The following is a 12,516-nucleotide window of genomic DNA, read 5'->3' on the forward strand; positions in this document are numbered from 1 at the left end:
AGTTCACTAACGCTGCAGACAAACGATTACAAGAGGAAAACTAATGAAAAACCACCGAATCAGCAAATTCAAAATACAGTAAAAGCATGCTTTCGCTGTGGATCCCCACAACACCTTGCAAGCTACACAGGATGTCTGGCAAAAGTAGCTCAGTGCAATCATTGCAAAAAGATTGGGCATTTTGCTAAAGTATGTCACAGCAGCCAGTTCAATCAACAGGTGCATGCAATTACAATACCAGACGTTACTGTGCTGAGCGTGGACAAAATCACTACTGCACATATTCCAGAACAAATAAAGTGCACTGTAAACATTTCCACCATACCCTCAGGCAAATCACATTTATTCAGCTAATGTTGGACACTGGCTCAGCAGTATCTATATGACCTAATTCCATCTATTTGCATTACTTTAAAGATGTGCCTCTTACTGAACCCAAACTTCACTTGGTGTGCTATTTGAAAAACCGTATTCCAGTACATGGCTGCCTCCCAGTAATAGTTACTTTTGGCGATTGCTGTGTAACTGCAGAGTTCTACATTGTCCACAAAGGCACTCCTATCCTTGGCAGAGATTTACTGTCTGCTTTAAATCTCAGGGTATTTAATGGATGAATTGATCTTCGTCAGCAAAGCACTCTTGCGGTACGCACATCAGTTTCAGCTGGGACCCAACACCAGGTTGAGGAGAAACTCAGCTGTGCTTATGGGTTTCTGCATAAAGTTAAAATGTGGAATAATGTGATGCCTGTATGACAGAAGTTATGGTGCTTACCATTTTCAGTCAGGGAAGCTGTTTCAGAGAAACTTAGAAAACTTGTTCAAAAGGACATTATTGAGGAGATTGACTCCTCAGAATGGGTTTCACCTATAGTAGTGATGCAGAAGAAGGGTAGAGGCATTCGCCTTTATGTGGACTTAAAGGAGCCAAATAAAGCTATTGTGATTGACAGCCATCCTCTTTCTCACATAGAAGAAGTATTTGCAGAACTCCGAGAAGCAAAGATGTTTTCTACTCTTGATTTGCGGAGCGCATACTACCAGGTTATGTTGCATGAAGATAGCAGAGACCTCACAGCATTTATTACACGAGGGATTATTTCATTTTAAACGTGTTCCATACGGTCTTGCATCTGCCCCAAGTGCCTTCCAAAAAATGTCATTGATTCTGAAGAATCAACATGGAGTTCAGTGCTATCTGGATGATATTATCGTGTTTGGAAATACTTCTGAGGACCATGACAATCCGCAGTCTGTACTAAATTGCATCAGCAAAGCAGGCCTCAAGTCAATAGGTGCAAATGCAAATTTAGACAAACTGAACTCTCCTTTCTGGGGCATACAATTTCACAGGCTGGACTAAAACCTGATCCAGATCATATCCTGGCAATTTCAAATGCTCCTCCTCCAGCAGATTTGCAAACCTGAACATAGAACACAGTGAGTGCCTCTAGACTATGGTTCACAAACCACTTCCAGGGATACTACCCTATTCCCAAACACTATGATTAGTTGAACCAGCTAGCATCATTAGTGTTGCTAGTACACTGCAATGTAGCTTGGTACACTTTCCTTTTCAAGGAACTTGAGGAACTCTTCATTTGTGACTGGAATATCTCCACTTCCTTTCCTTTTTAACTCCAAAATTCATTGTAGAAATGCCAGCTGTCACTTGGACCACATACAAAATGGTTCTCCACGTTGTACGTTATGCCAAAAACTTTGTATCTGTAATAACAATATCTTTGCTTTGATAAAGTGATTATGCAAAGAACTCGCATCTAATCAATATTTAAAATATTTTAATTATTAGTCCATTCAGACTACATGGAAAAGAGCTACACAGAGGGCAGATGCAAAGTTTTCCTGGATTGTGACATTTCATTCTCTGACTAGTTAGTGAATGGCATTTGAATAGATGCCATTTAGTTCTTGGCTATAGCAACTTCCTACTTACTTGCTATCGTGCACATCAGTTTCTGAAGGAAATAGCCAGATTTTCTGTGACATTTACTCAACTGACATAATCCATTTTGCTTATTCACTTTGACTCTGAAGTTGTAGAATCAATTAAGTTTATTATAATACTATATGTTAATTGAACAATTATTGCTGTTAGGTGTCATCAGTGATCAACACTATATTTAAGTATTCTTAAGGATTTGCATTCAAAGTCCCAGTTTTGCAGAGAAGGCAAGTTTCTTCATGAATCTGGTGCCTCTCTAAAATGCTGGGGTCAGGATAGAGCTGTGTCAACAGGTGGGCAATACTCATGGGGTGCAACCTTCCAACACCATTGCCTGACCCCAGCCCTCCGGCACAGCCTTGTTCACTTCCCCTGTGGAGAAGACTGACTATCTTATGTGGTCAGTCAAAACCTGCATATACAACATAGGTAAGATAGAGGTATCACATGTGTCATAAATATAAAGGGAAGGGTAAACACCTTTAAATCCCTCCTGGCCAGAGGAAAAACCCTTTCACCTGTAAAGGGTTAAGAAGCTAAGACAACCTTGCTGGCACCTGACCAAAATGACCAATGAGGAGACAAGATACTTTCAAAGCTGGGAGGGGGGGGAGACAAAGGGTTCTCTCTGTTTGTGTGTGGTTTTTGCTGGGACCAGGGCAGGAATGCAGGTCAGAACTCCTGTAAAAAGTCAGTAAGCAATCTAGTTAGATATGCGTTAGATTCTGTTTTGTTTAAATGGCTGATAAAATAAGTTGTGCTGAATGGAATGTATATTCCTGTTTTTGTGCCTTTTTGTAACTTAAGGTTTAGCCTAGAGGGATTCTCTATGTTTTGAATCTGATTACCCTGTAAGGTATTTACCATCCTGATTTTACAGAGGTGATTCTTTTACTTTTTCTTTAATTAAAATTCTTCTTTTAAGAACCTGATTGCTTTTTCCTTGTTCTTAAGATCCAAGGGTTTGGGTCTGTGTTCACCTATGCAAATTGGTGAGGATTTTTAATCAAGCCTTCCCCAGGAAAGGGGGTGTAGGGCTTGGGGAGATTTTGGGGGGAAAGACGTTTCCAAGTGGGCTCTTTCCCTGTTATATTTGTTAGATGCTTGGTGGTGGCAGCAATAGAGTCCAGGGACAAAAGGTAAAATAGTTTGTACCTTGAGGAAGTTTTAACCTAAGCTGGTAAAAATAAGCATAGGGAGTTTTTCATGCAGGTCCCCACATCTGTACCCTAGAGTTCAGAGTGGGGAAGGAACCTTGACAACATGTAACAGCATGTTGCTCAGGAACAAAGTGTTAGCTCAGGGAGTTACTTCTTCCAGCTGCTTTAGAACAGTTTGATGGTTGAAGGGACATGTCATCTGGGGTGACTCTAGGCTTGTTTTGTCACATACAATCAGTTAAAACCTAGCTCCTTGTCTGATTTTCTAATTAATAAATAATTAACTCCTTGCTAATTGTAACAGTTCAGGACAACTGCTTCTGTATTCCCTCTCTCCCCCCGGCCTCCCATCAGAGATCCACCAAGGGCACCCACTCAAGCCATCACCTCCTTTGGGGAGAGACTAGATTTTTTCCAAACTGGACAGTTCCCTGCAAACTTTGTGATAATCCTAGCAATCCAGACTGCCTAAAAAGCGAGCATCTGTGCTTTGCTTTGTTTTCTCTCCAGAGGCTATGCCCAGTGTTTACTTGCTGTTATAAGTTACCACCTCATCTGGCATCTCTCTTCCCCTTGGTGAACTTCCTGCCATCTGCTTATAAGGCCCAGTGTTTAATAGATCATCAGCTAGCTCCACCTCATCTGGTCAGGAGGCAATCAATCAATCCCGCCAAAGGTGAGGAGCATGTCACTAACTGGGGTTTTTCCCCTTCTGTAGTAGGTGATAGGAGAAACCCCATCAAACTAATTTAAATCTTTATCACATTAATTTGATGAAATTTCTAAAAATTAAATCTTAAAATAATTTTGTCTTTGAATAAGGAACTGTGAATGATGAATGAGGAGCTAGTAACATGAATATGGAACTGAGAATAAGGAACTGACTCAGCCTCTTCAGCCCCTCTCTTCAATCATTTATTCTAATAGCCAATGAATCCTTAAAGCAAATGATCACTGTGATTGTCTCCCACAATTTGAATTTGAACCTATTTTTGGCAGTCTCCTTGGCTGTGAGAGCTATGGTTTCCCTTCTCAAAGTCTCAGGCATGCTCTTGATTGTTTTCGAGATGCAGATAACTATAGCCCCAAGGAATAGGCAACTATAAAAAACAACATTAATTAAAGCTAGCCTCTTCCACCTACTTTGGAAAATTCACTTGCCAATGCAGAAATTCCATGGCTGTGGCAATAAGGGAAGACGATACAAAGGAAACATTTGAATAAGAAAGGTGAAATATCTTTGGAACTCCTTTTCAGAATTATATATTTAGGATAGTTTGAAACTCAACACTGAGCACAAGTTTGTTGTTTTTTCTTTTATAAACAAAAATGGGCAAAGAATGATTTATTGTCAATTTTTGCATTGTTACAAAACAAAGACCCAATCTGGCTAACACTTAAACTTCCATTGACTGCAAGGACAGCAGAACCAACCCCCAACTTTGATCTGGATGACAGTAACAATCAGAACATTCACTTAGCTAATAATTCCTGTGCAAACTTTTAGAATCGGCACACATTGCACCAAGTATGTGAAAAGCAATATAAAACACCATATTTAATATTAGACACATCCTCTCCTCTCAGGAGAGAATAATTTGTGAAGGTGAAAAGATGGACTGTGTATCCGGTTTAATGATAACCAATGAACAGAAGTCTGGATTTCCTAAGAAAGTGCTTTCATTTCACATCTCTAGATGCCTTAAAGATTTGGGGGAGATTATACTAGATAACATCCCATGGGATCAGTTCTGATTTAACTCAGACCACTGTAAATAAAGAGTAACTCCAATAGATATGTAATAGTATGTAGCACTATTTAGTACATATCAGTGTAAAAACAGTACATTCACAATCAGGCCCATGTATATTCAAACATGGGTGTGCTTGAGTTTTCTTTATTTGCTTTGATTTGTTTTTCATCACTTCCTTACTGTTTGTGCGCCTGATGCAGAGCCTATTGAAGTCAATGGAAAGACTCCAATTGATTACAATAGGCTTAGGATCAGGCCTTGTGTTTTGGAGATTTTCCATGGGGGGAAGGGTCAAGGTGGTGTATTCATAACATACTAAAGTCTTTGAGACTAATTAATTAGAAGATATTCAGTGCTGGCTCTTGGGGGTAATTCAAAAGCGATTAATTCTAATGCTGATTGAAAGTCAAATATAAATCTAAAATGAACAGCATTTCTTATTTATTTATATTTTCATTTCTTGGCTATTTTGTTACTAAATTAACAATAAACCAGAAAATCCATATGAAGTTCCCTGGCCTAAGGAAAATAGACATGCATGCTCTGCTCTTATTAAAGCTAACCATATTTTGTGTCTGCATGGTGCAGAAGACATAAAGCCAGCACTTATCCATTGAAGAGCTACTGCACAGGCCATAGCTGTGCATATTTGCTCCTGTTGCCGCGCTAACATGCTTAAGTATGATCTGGTGGGACTATCTGTGATGGGGCGGTTTGTCCCTGCATTTGGTACTGCGGAGGCTAATCCTTCCCTCCTAGCAGAAGAAGCCCTGCCCCTGAGGCTCTGCCGGGCATGGTCCACCTGGAAGTCAGGTATAAAAGCCTGCAGAGCTGCTCAGTCAGGGTAGATCACTGGCAGCGAAGGAGGCTCGTCGCTCTCTCTAGCAGAAGAGAGGCCCGCACCCCAGGAAGCGGAGGCCAGACATGCCCAGATGCACTGTAGAGGATGCCATGGAGCTGGTTGAATCTGAGGAATGGGTAGGAAGTGACCCAGGGAGTCCATAAAGGGAAATGGTGTTGAGACTGTTCAGGCCAGCATGTTTCAGGAGGATCCCTGCCAGACCACTGGTGAGGAAAACTTGTCACCAACAGGGCCCTGGGTCGGGACCTGGGGCAGGAGGCAGGACTGGGTCCCCTACCTCGACCACCCACCTTTGAGAAGGGGTAGCCCCACACAGTGAGTTGATTGGACTCCAGTCACTAGGCTGCATTACCCCACTAGAGATGGGGAATTAGATGGACTCTGGCCATTGGGCCGCACCGCTCTAGGTGCGCATTGTATGGACTCCGGCCTCTAGGCCGCATTACCCCACTAGGGAAGTGGAAGTAGATGGGCCACACTGTGCTAACTACAGAAGGGTTTAGAACAAGGACTTGGGCGAAGAGAGGCTGTGTTACCTCCCACCACCTTGACTAGGGGCTGGCGAGGTTCTAGCCCTGTGACTTCCATCTCTAAACTTAAATGATAGTTGAGATTGAATATAGTTGCCCTATAAACACAACTATTGTCACATGTGGTGCTGGCTTTTGTGACATGATTTTCCCACTGTGAAATGAACTGAGAGCACAAGACAGACATCACATGATAACAGCATGCTGTCACTACCAATCGGGACTAGAGTCAGGCTGGGGATTTTGAGGTGGGATACTCTGCAGTTCATTACCAATTGCCTGAGCCATCTCATACCCTCCAAACAGCATTCTGCATAGTCAACTCCACCTCCTGCTCCTCCCCCTCTCCTCCCCCCAACCCCACATCCCCCTGAGTCAAGTTCATCTGCTCCATTTACAGACAAATCATTTGTCTTTGTTTGGTTTTAAAGCTTGCAGAACCAGATTAGCAAACTGTACCCAGTCAATATCTGCCAAAGAGTCTCAAGTGTTTACCCATTATACAAACTTCACACAAAAGGATTTGACACTGTATCCATTCCTAGGGTTTGAATAATGTTTTAAGCTATCTTTCTGAGTCAGGTCTGCCCAGACCATATACGACAAACAAAAGTTTTTCTTTTTGGCTAGTTTGGGCTGAGTGTGCTAAAATATACCCTGGAGATCTGGGAGCCAGAACTCCTCAGTGAGAAGTGGATTTCTTGTTTATAGCATAACCAGGTAATCAATAGATGACATTACTGAAGCCGGAAGCCAGGTACAATAGCCTAGCAAATGAAAGTCCACAGTCCTGTTCTGCTGCGATGCGCTGCATCTGAAGCACTGTCAGTGTTTCCATTGTAAATCCCATTTTGAGGGAATTTGTTTCTTGGGTGGACATGCTCTGGGCCAGGAAGCTCATATTTTGTTTGCCAGTTTTCAAAAATATTAGTCAGTGTATCTGCAGGTTGTCCCCCAGCCCAGGAAGGATTAAACACCACACCCAGAGTCTGCTCAGGCCCTTTCTGCGGAGCACCATTTATTGGTTGCACCAACAATTTTCAGTTCAACTGCAAAATAAAAAACAAACTGCCGTTTGAATAAATCCAGTAGCTAAAACAGGTCCGTGCCTCTGACTTGGGGCTTCCTTACCAGAAACTGGCAGCTCCTCCCCAGGCCTCTTCTGAGACCATGAACTGGGGAGGCCTTTGTAAAGCACTTTAGAGATCTGTAGGGAAAAAAAGTTACATAAGTGAACAGTCTTATCTATTTTACAAGATAATGTCTGAACAGACATGAGGGAAAAGAATGAGCCACACTGGTATCTTTGATCACTAGCAGACCAGGAGGGAGAAAAGGGTGTTGATTGAGGCTATATCTACACTACCACTTATGTCAGTATGACTTATGTAGCTCGGGGGTGTGAATAGATGACCCCTCCCCCCCGACTGACATAAGTTACACCAACCTAAGTCCCAGTGTGGACAGTGCTATGTTGGCACAGGAGAGCTTCTTCTGCCAACATAGCTGCTGCCGCTCATTGGGAGTGGATTAATTAAGTCGACAGGAGAGCTCTCTCCCATCAGCTTAGAACAGATCCACTTGAGCAGTGGTTCACAGGGCTTTTCCAGGGGGTACATTAGCTCATCTAGATATTAGCCTAGTTTTATAACAGGCTACATAAAAAGTACTAGTAAAGTTAGTACAAACTAAAATTTCATGCAATGACTTATTTATACTGCTCTGTATACTGTACACTGACATGTAAGTGCAATATTTATATTCCAGTTGATTTATTTTAGAATTTTATGGTAAAAATGAGAAAGTAAGCCGTTTTTCAACAATAGTGTGCTGTGACACTTTTGTATTTTTACTGATTTTGTAAGTAAGTAGTTTTTTAGTGAGGTGAAACTTGGGTACGCAAGACAAATCAGACTCCTGAAAGGGTACAGTAGTCTGGAAAGGGTGATAGCCACCACACTAAAGAGCTTACAGCTGTATCAGCACCACTGTAAGCTCTAGTGTAGCCATAACCTAAGTCAGAGATGAGACCAGGAAAGCTAAAACAGATGTTTAGGGCTCAATTCTCATTTGCACTAAGGCCCTTTTACAGTGCTTTGCCTTTAAAGGGCGTGCAAATGTACATTGGTCTGTCACAGGTCCTTGTCTACAGCCAAGCTCTACGATACAACCACATTTGCTCCAACCCCTCAGACAGAGACAAACACCTACAAGATCTTTATCAAGCGTTCTTACAACTACAATACCCACCTGCGGAAGTGAAGAAACAGATGGACAGAGCCAGAAGAGTACCCAAAAGTCACCTACTACAGGACAGGCCCAACAAAGAAAATAACAGAACACTACTAGCCATCACCTTCAGCCCCCAACTAAAACCTCTCCAACGCATCATCAAGGATCTACAACCTGAAGGATGATCCATCACTCTCACAGATCTTGGGAGACAGGCCATTCCTTGCTTACAGACAGCCCCCCAACCTGAAGCAAATACTCACCAGCAACCACACACCACAAAACAGAGCCACTAACCCAGGAACCTATCCTTGCAACAAAGCCTGTTGCTAACTGTGTCCACATATCTATTCAGGGAACACCATCATAGGGCCTAATCACATCAGCCACACAATCAGAGGCTCGTTCACCTGCACATCTACCAATGTGATATATGTCATCATGTGCCAGCAATGCCCCTCCGCCACGTACATTGGTCAGACCGGACAGTCTCTACGCAAAAGAATAAATGGACACAAATCAGACGTCAAGAATTATAACATTCAAAAACCAGTCGGAGAACACTTCAATCTCTCTGGTCACTCCATTACAGACCTAAAAGTGGCAATTCTTCAACAAAAAAAAACTTCAAAAAACAGACTCCAATGAGAGACTGCTGAATTGGAATTAATTTGCAAACTGGATACATTAACTTAGGCTTGAATAAAGACTGGGAGTGGATGTGTTATTACACAAAGTAAAACTATTTCCTCATGTTTATTCCTCTCCCCCGCGCCCCCCCACCGTTCCTCACACTTTCTTGTCAACTGCTGGAAATGGCCCACCTTGATTATCACTACACAAGGTCCCCCCCCCCCCGCGCTTCTGCTGGTAATAGCTCACCTTACCTGATCACTCTTGTTACAGTGCATATGGTAACACCCATTGTTTCATGTTCTCTGTATATATAAATCTCCCCACTGTATTTTCCACTGAATGCATCCGATTAAGTGAGCTGTAGCTCACAAAAGTTTATGCTCAAATAAATTTGTTAGTCTCTAAGGTGCCACAATACTCCTGTTCTTTTTGCAGATACAGACTAACACGACTGCTACTCTGAAACCTAGTGTAAATGAGAATCAGACAGTGAAACTATATTTCAGTGAAATAAAAAACAAAAGAAGAGACACACATACAGGAAGGAAGTGTATATTTTTAGAGAGAACAAAAGATAGGGCTGAAATAAGAGAAGCAAAATACTTAAACTTTTTTACCAAAGAGTAGAAAGAAGAGAGAAAGATCTCTGATGAATACAAGAGGGAAACAAAGAAATTAGAAAAATTCCATTGGATTACCCAGTCCACCTCTCTGCAAATGCAGGATCTATAGATTAGGCAGTGGTATTGGCAATGTTGTTTGGTGAGAGGAGTGCACCCCTTTGGAAAATTCTGGCATTCTGTGCTACACTTGCACATAGGATGGGTATGTCCAAAACCTGCTGTGATGATCCACTAGGGCCTACATCACTCTGGAAGCCTGGGCTGATTGTGGGAGGAAATGGGTGGTGGGGGAGAATGGAATGGGCATACAGATAGAATTGATATGTACAGCCTTTTGGGAGCCCAATTCTATTCCGCTCTGTGATATCTGGCACTTTGTTCACTTTGACCACATGCCTCTGCAACAAGCAATGCATTGACATGCAAGCCTCTGTGAGAACAGCACTCACTCTGGAAATCACAAAACCACAGTGGTGCGCAACTAACTGATAGGGTAACCAGTTTAGATAACTCTTATCAGAGATATTATCCTTTTGTTCTGACTCTGCAATTTTGGGGCTAATGAACCACAGAGATACAGAAAGAGCCTTTTCCCTCATTCTAACCATAATCCAATTGCAGTTGCCATGGGCGGCACATGAACCGTCAGCTGGGGGAGGCTAGCCCCCAGCCATGCCCCTTCTGCCTCAGGCTCCACCCCTTCTGTCAAGGTTCCTCCCCCACTCTGAACACTAGGGTACAGATGTGGGGACCTGCATGAAAACCTCCTAAGCTTATCTTTACCAGCTTAGGTCAAAAACTTCCCCAAGGTACAAAATATTCCACCCTTTGTCCTTGGATTGACCGCTACCACCACCAAACAAATACTGGTTACTGGGGAAGAGCTGTCTGGAAACATCTTTCCCCCCAAAATACTTCCCAAAACCTTGCACCCCACTTCCTGGACAAGGTTTGGTAAAAAGCCTCACCAATTTGCATAGGTGACCACAGACCCAAACCCTTGGATCTGAGAACAATGAAAAAGCATTCCGTTTTCTTACAAGAAGACTTTTAATAGAAATATGAGTAAATAGAAGTAAAGAAATCCCCTCTGTAAAATCAGGATGGTAGATACCTTACAGGGTAATTAGATTCAAAACATAGAGAACCCCTCTAGGCAAAACCTTAAGTTACAAAAAAGATACACAGACAGAAATAGTTATTCTATTCGGCACAATTCTTTTCTCAGCCATTTAAAGAAATCATAATTAACACATACCTAGCTAGATTACTTACTAAAAGTTCTAAGACTCCATTCCTGGTCTATCCCCGGCAAAAACAGCATATAGACAGACAGAGACCCTTTGTTTCTCTCCCTCCTCCCAGCTTTTGAAAGTATCTTGTCTCCTCATTGGTCATTTTGGTCAGATGCCAGCGAGGTTACCTTTAGCTTCTTAACCCTTTACAGGTGAGAGGAGTTTTCCTCTGGCCAGGAGGGATTTTAAAGAGGTTTACCCTTCCCTTTATATTTATGACACCTTCTATGCCCCTCTGCTGGAGTCCAGAGCCCTTCCCCTACACCATGGCCACCGGCCACCAGCCCCCACCCCAGGCTGGCACCCCCAGCCCTGGAGCACTGGGAGGGTGGGTGGTGCAGCCCCAGCCCCAGCTGGGGCCAGCACAGGGATACTGGAGCCACAAATAGAGCAGGAAGCGGGAGGTAGGGTCTGGGGGTGGAATGTGGGCAGGGCACAGGCTCCCCCAGATTATGGTACCTGCTGCTCATGACTGCTGCTCATCTCAGGTCGAGAACCACTGTGGTTGTGGTCAGGACACAAAAACAGTGCTCCATCAGCTGAACATCATCCTCGATAAATGCACAGATGCAACTATTGCAGCAGGGGAGGTTACATAGCTCTTTGCCATGAACTGCTGCTCTCTCCCTGGCTCTCTGCAGTATACCTCCACTACCTGGCTGCAGCATGCATCCTGGCTTCCCGTTAAAGAAAAGGAAACTGGCAGCAGTACCCAGGGAATTATGGGAGTTTCTATTGTGATAGAAAGGGGGGTTATTGTACACCAAACCCAAACACCCAGCCAGGAGCGTGCCAGGGAGACCACACCTTGGAGAAAGCACTGCAGATGCTTCCGCAGCTAGGCCTTCGGGAGGGAGAGGGGGCAGTGTCCCAATAACCTCTGAGAAATGTGGTTAAGTGAAGGGTATTTTACGAGGGCTGGCAGAAGAGGGAAAGGTTGCAGGTATCCCAGGTACAGAGACTTACATGGTTCAAAGTGAGTAACAGTGATTCCTATTTGGGCAGAAACAACCCATGCCTGCAGATAGTGGGGCACAGAGTGAGGGCAGCCGGCTTCAGCAGTGTTATTGAGCATGCTCCGTCTTTTTTTTTCCTTTTCTTCATAATCATTTCTCTCATATTGTTATCTTTCTATCTATGCCTTCTTTTTAAAGTTTATTACCCAGCAACATATTCACAAGACCACAGTAGTTGTAATCATTTGAACCATATAAATACTAGGCTCAAATTATGAACCACGGGGTGCAAGATCACTACCTCCAGTATAGGGCACCAGGGAGTAATCCCACATTATAAACTTGCTGTTCCTTTAAAGTATACTTCTGTAATTTTAAATTTGCTTTTTTTTTAAATTACACAACAAAAAACTAGTACAAAATAGAAAAATCTTTCCATTTATCAGCACAGAAAGTTCAGGTGTGAAACAGAACATAGGCCAATTAAAGTAACACTCCCTTAG

This window comes from Lepidochelys kempii, chromosome 3 (genome assembly GCF_965140285.1).
Source record: "Lepidochelys kempii isolate rLepKem1 chromosome 3, rLepKem1.hap1, whole genome shotgun sequence".
In the NCBI taxonomy this organism is placed as follows: domain Eukaryota; kingdom Metazoa; phylum Chordata; order Testudines; family Cheloniidae; genus Lepidochelys; species Lepidochelys kempii.